The sequence below is a fragment of the Magnolia sinica genome, chromosome 9 (assembly GCF_029962835.1).
Source record: "Magnolia sinica isolate HGM2019 chromosome 9, MsV1, whole genome shotgun sequence".
Classification (NCBI taxonomy): Eukaryota; Viridiplantae; Streptophyta; class Magnoliopsida; order Magnoliales; family Magnoliaceae; genus Magnolia; species Magnolia sinica.
Genome location: NC_080581.1, coordinates 7,229,811 through 7,241,337, shown reverse-complemented (window position 1 = coordinate 7,241,337; position 11,527 = coordinate 7,229,811). Strand labels below are relative to the sequence as shown.

Below are 11,527 nucleotides of genomic sequence, written 5' to 3'. Positions count from 1 at the left end.
GTGAGTTAAATTAAAGTGTTGGAACTTTCAGTAAATCGAACAGAGTGTGGCTTACATTGGGCACTCGGAAAAGCTCATATGTCATGCGTGAATGTCATGTACCATGATGCTCATGCACATTCCATAGGATTAACCAGATTTCCCTCATAAACATCATCAATTCTTGAGGTCTTTTAATCAGATATCAAAACATCAAACACAAGTTCAATCATAAATCCTAATAATTCCTCTAGGCTCAAGTAAAGGCCCAAAAATGCGGTATGTCAATCTCAAGTATGGTTAAACAAGTTGAAATATTTAAAAGTCCATTCAACATCTCTTACAAAAGAAGACATTGTAAGTGCGATGTTTTCTAGCTCCTTTGTTTGTCAATTTTTGTAGTGCTAAAACCTATTGGAACTCTTGTCTTGTCTAGCACCTCTACATATTCAGGTCTGTGCATCTTATGTACATGAATGCAAGTCAAGTTCTTTGGTGTCAAGCTTCAATATACATCAAGTGAAGATAGTTCACTCCTTCAAGTTTTGAAGTACTAAGTGTCAAGGCTTCGTCTAAAGGTAAAGCTCAACTCAAGCTCAATCTTCAATGAATGTCAATTTCAAGCTTTAGAAGTCTTAAGTTCAAGGTTCTCTACATGACAAGACATCAAGCTTCATAAACCTCAAAGAACGACTATCATCTGAAGGAAAAGAAGTTCTCAATGTTCATACTTCACTAACAAGGTATGAATGACCTTATATTGACCTTAGGATAGGTCATTTTTGTTGGCGTGAGCTGTCATTGTAAACAACCAAGAGGTTGTTGGCGTGAGCTGCTATTGTAAACAACCAAGAGAGATTTTAAGCATTTGAAATTTGTAACATCCCGTAAATAAGGGAGTGTAGCGTGAGTCTAGGAGACGGAATTGTATAGTAAAAAAATAGGTTTTTAGTTATTTTTATTTTTATTTTTTTGAAATGTATATAACCTATGGCTAAACAATAAAATGGAGATGAAAGAGACAATTTGTGACATGGTATCAAAGCCAAACGAGTTCTGACTTCCTGTATTGCACCCTAACCATACCTCCATTCATAGCGGACTCTGATAATCCGAACTCCTTTGGCGACACATCCAGTCTCTCTGACTCTATCCTTGAATTGACTACAAGGATGACCGAGGTTTTGAACAGCGCTCAGACCCCGACCATCACCACTGAAACATCCACTACTCCGATCGGCATTAAGTTGGATGGTTCCAACTATGCACTATGGTCCCAAGTTGTCGAGATGTATATCTCTGACAAGGATAAACTGGGGTACATTAACGGTGACTTTCCCCCGCCGCTACCAACTAATCCCTCCTTTCGTAAGTGGCGCACCGATAACGCCATTATTAAAGGTTGGTTAATTTCTTCCATAGATTCATCCTTAATTGACAATTTTATTCAGTTTCCTACGGCAAAAGCGGTTTGGAATTCCATTGCAACTACCTTCTTTGATAGTAGTGATACCTCACAAGTGTATGATCTTCGACTGTGTGTGACATGACTGAAGCAAGCTGCTGGCTTGCTGGAAAAATATTACACTGAGTTGTAGGGTTTATGGCATGAAATTGATTTCTGCCAGCTAAATCCTATAAAATGCTCTGTTGATATTCAGCACTATAATCGGATCATCCAGGAAGACCATGTTTATGTGTTTTTGGATGGTCTTGACGATCGGTTAGATAAAATACTGGCTGATGTTTTACAGATGAAACCGTTTCCTACTGTCGAATAAGCATATGCACATGTTAAACAGGAAGCTATTCGACAGCAGGTTATGACTTCTCATGACACCAATGGCCTCCAGGGGGTTGTCTTGGCTTCCAAAGCCCTTGCGTTAAGTACCTCTGCCTCTGGTAAATCTTCCAAGACCCGGAATTCTACTGATGCGAAAAAATGTTCTCATTGTGGAAACCAAAAACACACATGTGAAAACTGTTTTAAGTTGCATGGGTACCCTGAATGGTGGCATGATCTTCAAGCCCATAAACGTCCTGATGGAACCGGAACTAATGGAAGTTCAGGCACAGCTGTTGCTGCTACTGCAGAGCCCCATCTTTCTCTTATACAACCAGCTGTAACGTCCACTGATGCTCCTCCCAACTTGAACTCAGGTACCCCTGGCCTTGCTCTTCTTACCTCCTGCAGAGATGTGGACTGTAGTGCATGGCTCCTCGACTCGGGAGCCACTGACCATATGACCTTTGTTACCTCGGACTTCGCTCAGACCTCTCTTTCGCGATGCACCAGCATAGCTAATGTAAATTGTGTTATCTCACCAGTCACTGGAGCTAGCTCTATGACCTTATCTCCATCCTTGCATTTATCTAATACTTCACTTGTTCCGTCTCTATCCCATAAATTGTTGTCTGTAAGTCAGCTTACTGCAGACCTTGGGTGTGTTGTACTTATTTATCCAAATTTCTGTCTTATTCAGGATATTCTCACCAAGGAGATAATTGGATGTGGTACTAAAAGGGGGGAGGGGGGGATTATATTATGTGGAAGATATCAATATCGGCTAGGGCAATAACATGAATCATCCGCGTGCTGATAAAGAGACACAACTTTAGTTGTGGCATCGACGCTTGGGACACCCATCTTTTCCTTATTTGAAACATATTTTTCCTGATCTGTTTAAGCATTTACAGACATATGATTTAAAATGTGACACTTGTATTTTGGCTAAGAGCCATCGCGCTACTTATCCATTAAGCATGACTAAAAGTGACACTCCATTTGCATTAATTCACTCTGATGTATGGGGGCCCTCACCTGTTACTAATATGTCTGGCTTTCATTGGTTTGTTATTTTTGTGGATGATTGTACCCGTATGACATGACTCTACTTGATGAAACACAAAGATGAGGTTCTCAGTGCCTTTGAAACATTTCATGCTATGGTTGGTACTCAGTACGGTGCCACCATGAAGGTTCTCCGCTCTGATAATGGTGGTGAATATGTCAATCAGCACCTTAAAGCATACTTTACTGAACATGGTTTAATTCATGAAACTTCATGCTCACAAACACCTCAACAGAACGGTGTCGTCGGAGGAAGAATAAACATGTTTTTGAGACTTCTTGTGCTTTGCTTCTTGGTGCTCATATGCCCAAACAGTTTTGGACCGATGCCGTCTCAACTGTTGTCCATCTTCTCAATCGAATGCCTTCCAAGGTTTTATCTTTTAAAACACCACTCTAATGTCTTTCTACTTATGTGTCACTACCTACCGCACTGATGCTTCCTCCTCGCGTCTTTGGGTGTGTTGTCTATGTGTATCTCCACAAGAACCAGTGCACTAAACTTGATCCGTGTGCATGTTGGTGTTTGTTTTTGGGCTATGGCGTCCATCAAAAAGGGTACCGGTGCTATGATCCTACCACTCGCAGACTCTATGTGACTATGGATGTCCAATTCTTGGAGACTGATATGTTTTTTTCCTCTTCGGCACCTACTTCTCTTCAGGGGGAGATACATAATGAAAAGTTAAATTTGTTCCAACATGAGATGCCGAATGAGTTTAATTGGTTCAGACATGAGGGGCCACGTGAACATGAGGTGCAGAATCATGAGAAGCCGCAAGAGCATGATGGGCCAAATGATAACTCAGGCGTTGTGAACTGTGAAGCCGAGATATATCCATATGAAAATGAGGGGCAGAATTATGAGAAGCTGCAGGAGCATAATGGGCCGAATGATAACTCAGGCGTTGTGAACTGTGAAGCCGAGATATATCCTAATGTAGAGCATGCAACATCTGAGACCGAACCTATATCCCCTCCCTCTGAAGTGTCAGCCGAATCATCTTCTGAGAATACTCTTGAGGTAAGTACTGTTATTACACCCTTACATACTGATGATATAGATGCTTCTGCGAGATATGTCTTACCTCACAGGTACAATCGTGCCAAGCCACCTAATAGATACTCTCCAGATATTGAAAAATGAAGGTCGAGGTATTCAATTGCTAACTATGTATCCACCAAGGAACTCTCTGAACCTCTCAAGAAATTTACACAGGAACTCTTCATATGTTGGATTCCTATCAGTGTTCATGAGGCATTGGCAAATCCAAGATGAACTCGAGCTATAGAGGAAGAAATGGAGGCACTACTTAAAAATGATACATGGACTCTTATTCCATTACCTGAAGGAAAACAAACCGTGGGGTGCAAATGGGTGTTCTCCATTAAACACAAAGCAGATGGATTTATTGAACGGTACAAAGCAAGACCGGTAGCGAAGGGATATACACAGACATATGGTATCGATTATCAGGAGACTTTATCACCTGTAGCCAAGTTGAATATAGTTAGAGTGTTATTGTCTCTTGCAGCAAATCTTGATTGGCCTTTACATCAATTTGATGTAAAGAATGCTTTTCTCAATGGTGATCTCCAAGAAGAGGTTTATATGGATGTTCTTCCAGGTTATACAGTATCTTCAAAGAATGGAGTAGTGTGTAAATTGTAGCGAGCATTGTACGGACTGAAGCAATCACCACAAGCATGGTTTGAAAGGTTTAGCTTGGCAATGAAGAAATATGGCTTCCAAAAAAGTAACTCTGACCATACTTTGTTCTTAAAGCATCAGTTGGGCAAGGTAATTGCTTTGATAGTCTATGTAGATGACATGATTATTACAGGAAATGATGAAGAAGAAATCTCTCTGCTTCAAAAGCAATTAGTAACTGAATTTAAGATGAAAAATCTGGGAGGACTCAAGTATTTCTTGGGAATTGAAGTTGTCAGGTTTAAGCAAGGTATATTTCTCTCCCAATGGAAATACATATTAGACTTACTAATCGAAGTAGGGATGTTGGAGTGTAAACCTGTAGACACCCCTATGGTTCAAAATTACAAGCTTGGAGAATACCCAGACCAAGTACCAACAGATAAAGGAAGATACCAGAGGTTAGTTGGTAAACTCATTTATCTCTCCCATACTCGTCCAAATATTGCATACGTTGTAAGTGTTGTAAGTCAATTTATGCATAATCCAAGTAAGAGTCATATGGAAGGAGTGATTCGAATACTTCGATACTTGAAGTCATCCTCGGGCAAGGGGCTTATGTTCTCAAAACATAATAATCAGTTGATGGTTTATGGATATACGGATGTGGATTGGGTAGGTAATATCACTGACAGAAAGTCCACCTCAGGATATTTTACATTTGTTGGGGGAAATCTTGTAACCTGGAGAAGCAAGAAACAAAAAGTGGTAGCTTTGTCAAGTGCTGAAGCTGAGTTTAGGGGAATGGCTAAAGGTCTTTGTGAACTCCTTTGGCTAAGAAAGCTACTCACTGAAATCGGGTTTGCCCCCACTTCCGAGATGGATCTCTTGTGTGAAAATAAAGTTGCAATTGCCATTTCTCATAATCCTATTCAACATGATCACACTAAACATGTGGAGGTAGATTGACACTTCATCAAAAAGAATCTTGAAGCAAAAATAATTAGGTTTCCGTTTGTGAAATTCGAAGATCAGTTGGCAGACACCCTTACAAAAGCTCTATCTAGTAAGGACTTTTACAACTCACTTGACAAGTTGGGCATGCGAGACCTCTATGCATCAACTTGAGGGGGAGTGTTGGCGTAGCTGTTATTGTAAACAACCATGAGAGTTGTTGGTGTGAGCTGTCATTGTAAAGAACCAAGAGAGATTTTAGGCATTTGAAAATTGTAACATCCTGTAAATAAGGTAGTGTAGCATGAGTCTAGGAGACGGAATTGTATAGCAAAGAATAGCTTTCTAGTTTTTTTTTATTTTTATTTTTTTGAAATGTATATAACCTACGGCTAAACAACAAAATGGAGATGAAAGAGACAATTTGTGACAATTTTGTATACATAAGTCAATTGACTCATTTTATAAGTGAATAGTCTGTTTTTCGACTAGTCTTGAACTCTGTTCAACTAGTCCTAGCACTGGCTCGACCAGCCCAAGATATTCCATGACCAGTCCTAAGTTTGTTGCAAATTTTTAAAATTTTTTGTTAAGCCACGACAGTCCTGGAGACTGCTCGATCGGTCGTGTGAACAGTACTTGACTCGTTCACAACCAGTCCTATAGTTACGATTCAAAGTTTAGCAACTATTTCAAGTTCCACACGACCAGTCGTGAAGGTCCCTCAACCGGTTGTGGAGGGCATACGACCAATTGTGGAACGGCTTTATCTTATCGCGCTCAAAATTTTAAAAATCAGTTGGTCCTACGACTAGTCGTGGTGTCCTCATGACCAATCGTGAACGTAATTTCTTCACCTATAAATAGAGCACGAATTTTAGAGTTTTTCATTTAATTCAAGATAAATCAATACGCCACTCTGAGAGATAAGTTAGTGTTCTTTTTAAGCTATATTGTGCTTATTTAATATTCTCTTAATTTAGCTTTTCTATATTTGATTTTGTATTCTTTATTCCAATCATATTTGAAGAAGGGATTGAGGATTACCCTTTTCTTGGAATCAAAATCAAATAGAGCTAGCCCAACTTGATTTAATTTAAAATCAATTTAGAACCTAGAACCATTTCATAAGTGAGTTTGGATATTGAACTTTTACGCTGAAATTCTACTCCGATTTGGTTCTTCCGGGTGGCATCAAAAAGAGAATATCTAGGTATTTTACATTATTGTAAATTTCTGTTTTGGTTTTTGATATTGTGCTAGAAAATTCTCTGTTTTGGTTTGTCTAAGGTGATCCAAAAAACTCAAAGTGTAGAGTTTTTTTGAATTGTGTAAGCATAACTAGTACATGTAATCAAGTATTTACAAATGAGGCATAAGGAGTGTAAGTGCTATAGTTTATATCCCTGTTTGTTGTCAAATTTGTAGTACCAAAATCACTATTATACTCTGTTATACATAACCTGCTTAAGTGAAGCTCTCTCAAGGATCAACATACATGAACAAGCTAAGCTCACATCAAGCAAAGCTCTCAAGTACAAGACTCAGGATCTTGAATGAAAGAACTGATCACAAGACAAGACTCTTAAATGTAAGAACTGCTCACAAGACTCAAGCTGAAAAGAAAAAGAAAGTACAAGGCAAGACTCAAGCTGAACTCAAGACTCAAGTTGAAAGTCAAGCTGAACTCAAGACTCAAGCTGAAACTCAAGCCACTTTCATGATTGAGCTACTTCAAGGTTTAGTCTACATCAAGACTTCAAGGCTCATTCTTCATGGTCTCTTGTTTCAATGTCCATACTTCATGATTGAGGTTTGTTTGACCATAGGATGACCTTAGAAGTAGGTCATTTCGGATACATAAGTCGAATGCTATTTTACATGTGATTGGTCTGTTCTTGACCGGTCTTAGGTCTGCTCGACTAGTCCTAGACTTGCTTCGACCAGACTAAGAAATTCCTGGATCGATCGTAAGTTTGTTACAAATTCAGGATAAAATCTATTAGCCTTCGACAGTCCAGGAATCTGTTCGACCGATCGTAGGAATAGTGTCGACTCTTCGACCAATCGTAGAATCTACGACTCGAAGTCTAGCGAACTTTTGCAGGACCTACGACCGGTCGAAGGAAACCTACGACCCGGTCGTAGGTGACTACGACTCGACGTAGGACTACGAGTCGTAGAACGGCGCGCTTATCCCGCCTAATCTTTCAAATATTCTGTTATGGCTTCGACTAGTCGAAGAGCACTCTAGACCCGTCGAAGAACTGATCTTCTCACCTATAAATAGAGCACGAATCTCAAGAAATCATCGATTTAATTATAGTATTCAAGCCAATCTTCGTCGAACTTCTGAGAGATAATTCTGTGCTCCATTTAAGCTAAGTGTGCTTATTTAATATCTTCTTTCCTTAGCTTTATTTTAATTGATTTTGTTTCTGCTATTCCAATCTGATTTGAAAAGAGGAATTGTTATTCCCTTTCTTTGGAATCAAAATCAATTAAGGCAAGCCCTATTTGGTTTAATTTAAAATCTATTAGAACTAGAACCATTGTAATCGAGTACTGGACATTGAACTTGGACATTCAATCATCTACTTTGATTTGGTTCTACCGGGCTGCTACAACGAAGAAGATATTCAGGTATTTTACATATTGTAAATTCCTTTCTATTATTTTGGTTTCTTTCAAGATTTGCCAGAAAAATCTTGTTATATTGGTTATCTGAGGAGAGCCAGGAAAACTCAGAAGTGGGGGTTTTTTAATTGTGTAAGCCCACATACAAAGACACAATTGTAAGGGTTTTGGGTGAACCTGGGAAAACCTATTTTTAGTGAACGCTAATATCCCCTGTGTGAGGATATTAGGAGTGGAGTAGCTTTTTGTGTGGCTGTTGGATAACAGTTGGTGAACACACAGGCGAACCACTATAAATCCTTTGAGTTGTGGTTGATTGATTTACTCTTCTAATTTTTATTCTTTTTGTGGGATGTATGTATGGTGGTGAATGTTGTAATTATTTCAAGCTTTGTGAGAATGTTGTAATAGCTTAGAATTTACTTTCTACTATTCCTTTATAAGCTTGTTTTTCAATTTCATTTTGAAAGTTGTTCCAGCAAGGTTGCCCTGCCATTTTTATGGTGTATGGCTGTCCCTAGAACAATACATCTTTAATTACAAGTTATTTCAATTCAGTTCATATTTGTTTTTGTATTCCTCTTCGATTTGAGACTTGATACAAAGACCTTTCTAGAAATAAGGTTGTCCTACCATAAACTCTGTTTTTGGTGTAAGGTTGTCCTTAGAATAACGTTTGTATCAACCTCTCAAGATCTGAATTTTGAGGTTGTTTTTCTTTCCTGCATTATTATTTAATTTGGCTATCATTTTCTTTATTATTCCGCTGTTATAAGTTTTTATTTGGCATTGTCCTATTCACCCCCCCCTCTAGGACATATAGCTTGGCCTTTTCAAGTGGTATCAAAGCCTAATAGCTCCTTTTAATTCTTGGATTTAATTCCTGAGCTAACGATTTAAGCTATTTAAGATGTCAAATTTTGATAGCCTTTCAGTCACTAGGCCTCCACCCTTTGATGGCTCCAACTATGCTTATTGGAAAGCCAGAATGAGGATCTTCCTCAAATCAATGGATGAAAATGTGTGGCAAGCCACAGTGACTGAATGGAATCCTCCTATCATGGAAGTTACTGGGATTGATGGTTCAAAATCTATGAAAGACACACCATATTACCAATGGACCACTCTTGAGAAAAGTGAGAGTAGTGCAAATGCTAAAGCACTAAATGCAATTACTTGCGCACTATCACCGGATGAGTTCAAAAGAATCATTTCCTGTGATACTGCAAAGCAAGCTTGGGATACATTAGAAATGACACACGAGGGTACTACAATTGTCAAAAAATCTAAAGTCCAACTCCTCACAACCAGATTTGAAGAAATTCATATGGAGGAAAATGAGATGTTTATGGACTTTTACACTAGATTGAATGACATTGTAAACTCAATGTGGGGTCTTGGCGATAAAATCCCAGAAAGTAAAGTATGTGCAAAAATATTACGCTCACTTCCTGAACGGTTCAATTCTAAAGTAACCGCAATCCAGGAACTTCGTGATACGGATAATATGAGGGTTGAAGAACTAGTTGGTTCTCTACAAACCTACGAGTTAAACTTTAAAGCTCCTAAAGGTAAATCTATCGCTCTAAAATCTTCTAAATGTAGTTCAAAAGAAAATCTGATTCAGAAGATGACATGGCTCTTTTAGCTAAAAAATTTTACAAAATTTTCAAAAGCAAGAAAAGAGTTGATTTTCAAAAATCAAATGACAAAAGAAGTTTAGACCCAAATCTCGAAAATCTTTGAAAGATAGTCAATGTTACAACCGTCTAGAATATTGGCACATAGAAAAAAGATGTACTAAAAGGGACAAACCCAAGAAGAAGGGTATGTTGGCTACATGGGATGAATAATCAGATTCTGAAGTTTCTTCTGAATCAGAAGATTCTGAAACCGAGTCGGGCAATGAGGTCAAAGCTCTTATGACTCTAGCCAAATTCACATTTTCAGATAATGACTCTACAAGTGAAGAAAATCTGAATAGTGAATGTGAAAATGAAGATGATCTTCAAGATGCTTACAATGCCCTATATAAGGAAAGTTGTAAAATTGCTGTCAAACTTAAACTTCAAAAAGAAAAGTTTTCTAAACTCAAAAATTGTTTTGAATCGCTTGTCTTAGAAAAATCACAAATTTCAGATAATTTTGAAAAATCAAAATGCGATTTGGAATTTAAAAACTCTCAAATTGTTGATTTAAAATCTGAAATTGAGAAACTTAAAACTGAAGTTTCCTCTCTTCTGAGTTTAAAGGACACATGGAAATATGCCCAAGGTGATCCAAAGTTAGAAAAATTGTTATCCGGATCAAGAAAATGTGGCGATCGATCCGGGTTGGGCTATGATAAAAATCAACCTCCTAAACAAAAGTATACTCCTCCTATGTTTGTTAAAGGAGAGTCCTCAAACTCAAAAGGGAAAAGTACTTATCAAGATTTTTCTAAAAATTCAAAAACCTAGAAACAGCCATGTCAACTTTAATCAGAATCGAAATCCACTAGCTGAAAAGATAGTTGATTTACTCAAGGAGCTATTAAAATCTAACTCTATAGGTCATTCCTACAAGTATACACAAAAGAAGACAAACTATGTTCCTAAACCCAAAACAATTATGAAATGGGTTCCTAAAGTCACCTGCTTGGTTGCTCACACCGCTTTCAAAGCAACAAGTCATTCAAAGTGGTACCTAGATAGTGGATGCTCTAGGCATATGACAGGTGACAAAGCTTTATTCACCGATCTGAAAGATATGACTGATGGGTCAGTCACATTTGGTGATGGTAGCAACTGCAAGATAATAGGCCAAGGTACGGTTCAACTTTTTAATCTTCCTGTGTTTAAAAATGTTTTATATGTTGAAGGCCTAAAGCACAACTTGCTTAGTATATCACAAATATGTGATAATAACCATAATGTTCGGTTTTCTAATCAAAGCTGTGAAATATTAAATAATAAGGGTTCTGTAATATTAACTGGACGTAGAACGTCTGAAAATTGCTATATTATTAGTGAATCCAGCTCATCTAATCAAACATGTTACATGGTCCATACAGACGAGACTGATTTATGGCACAAACGTCTTGGACATGTACATTATCGAAATCTATATCGATTGAGCAAACGAGAACTTGTAAGAGGTTTACCCAAACTTCAGAAATTAGATAAAATATGTGGTGAGTGCCAGATAGGCAAACAAACAAAGAACTCACACAAAATGGTGAATGCAAATACCACATCAAGACCACTCGAACTTCTCCACATGGATCGATAGGACCTGCAGCAGTAAAGTCGAGGTGGGAAAAAGTACATCTTGGTAATAGTTGATGACTTTACAGATTCACTTGGGTAGTCTTCTTAAGGGATAAATCAAACCCTTGAAGAAGTAAGAAAAGTTCTCAAAAGGATTCAAACTGAAAAATCCTCTCAAATCAGTAAAATTCGTAGTGATCATGGATC

General features: G+C 38.1%; 1 pseudogene; it reads left to right on the top strand.

The window, feature by feature from the left end:
* The first annotated feature begins 4,130 nt into the window (after nucleotides 1-4,130).
* Nucleotides 4,131-11,527, top strand: part of LOC131256378 (D-3-phosphoglycerate dehydrogenase 1, chloroplastic-like) — a 29,710-nt pseudogene continuing 22,313 nt past the window's right edge.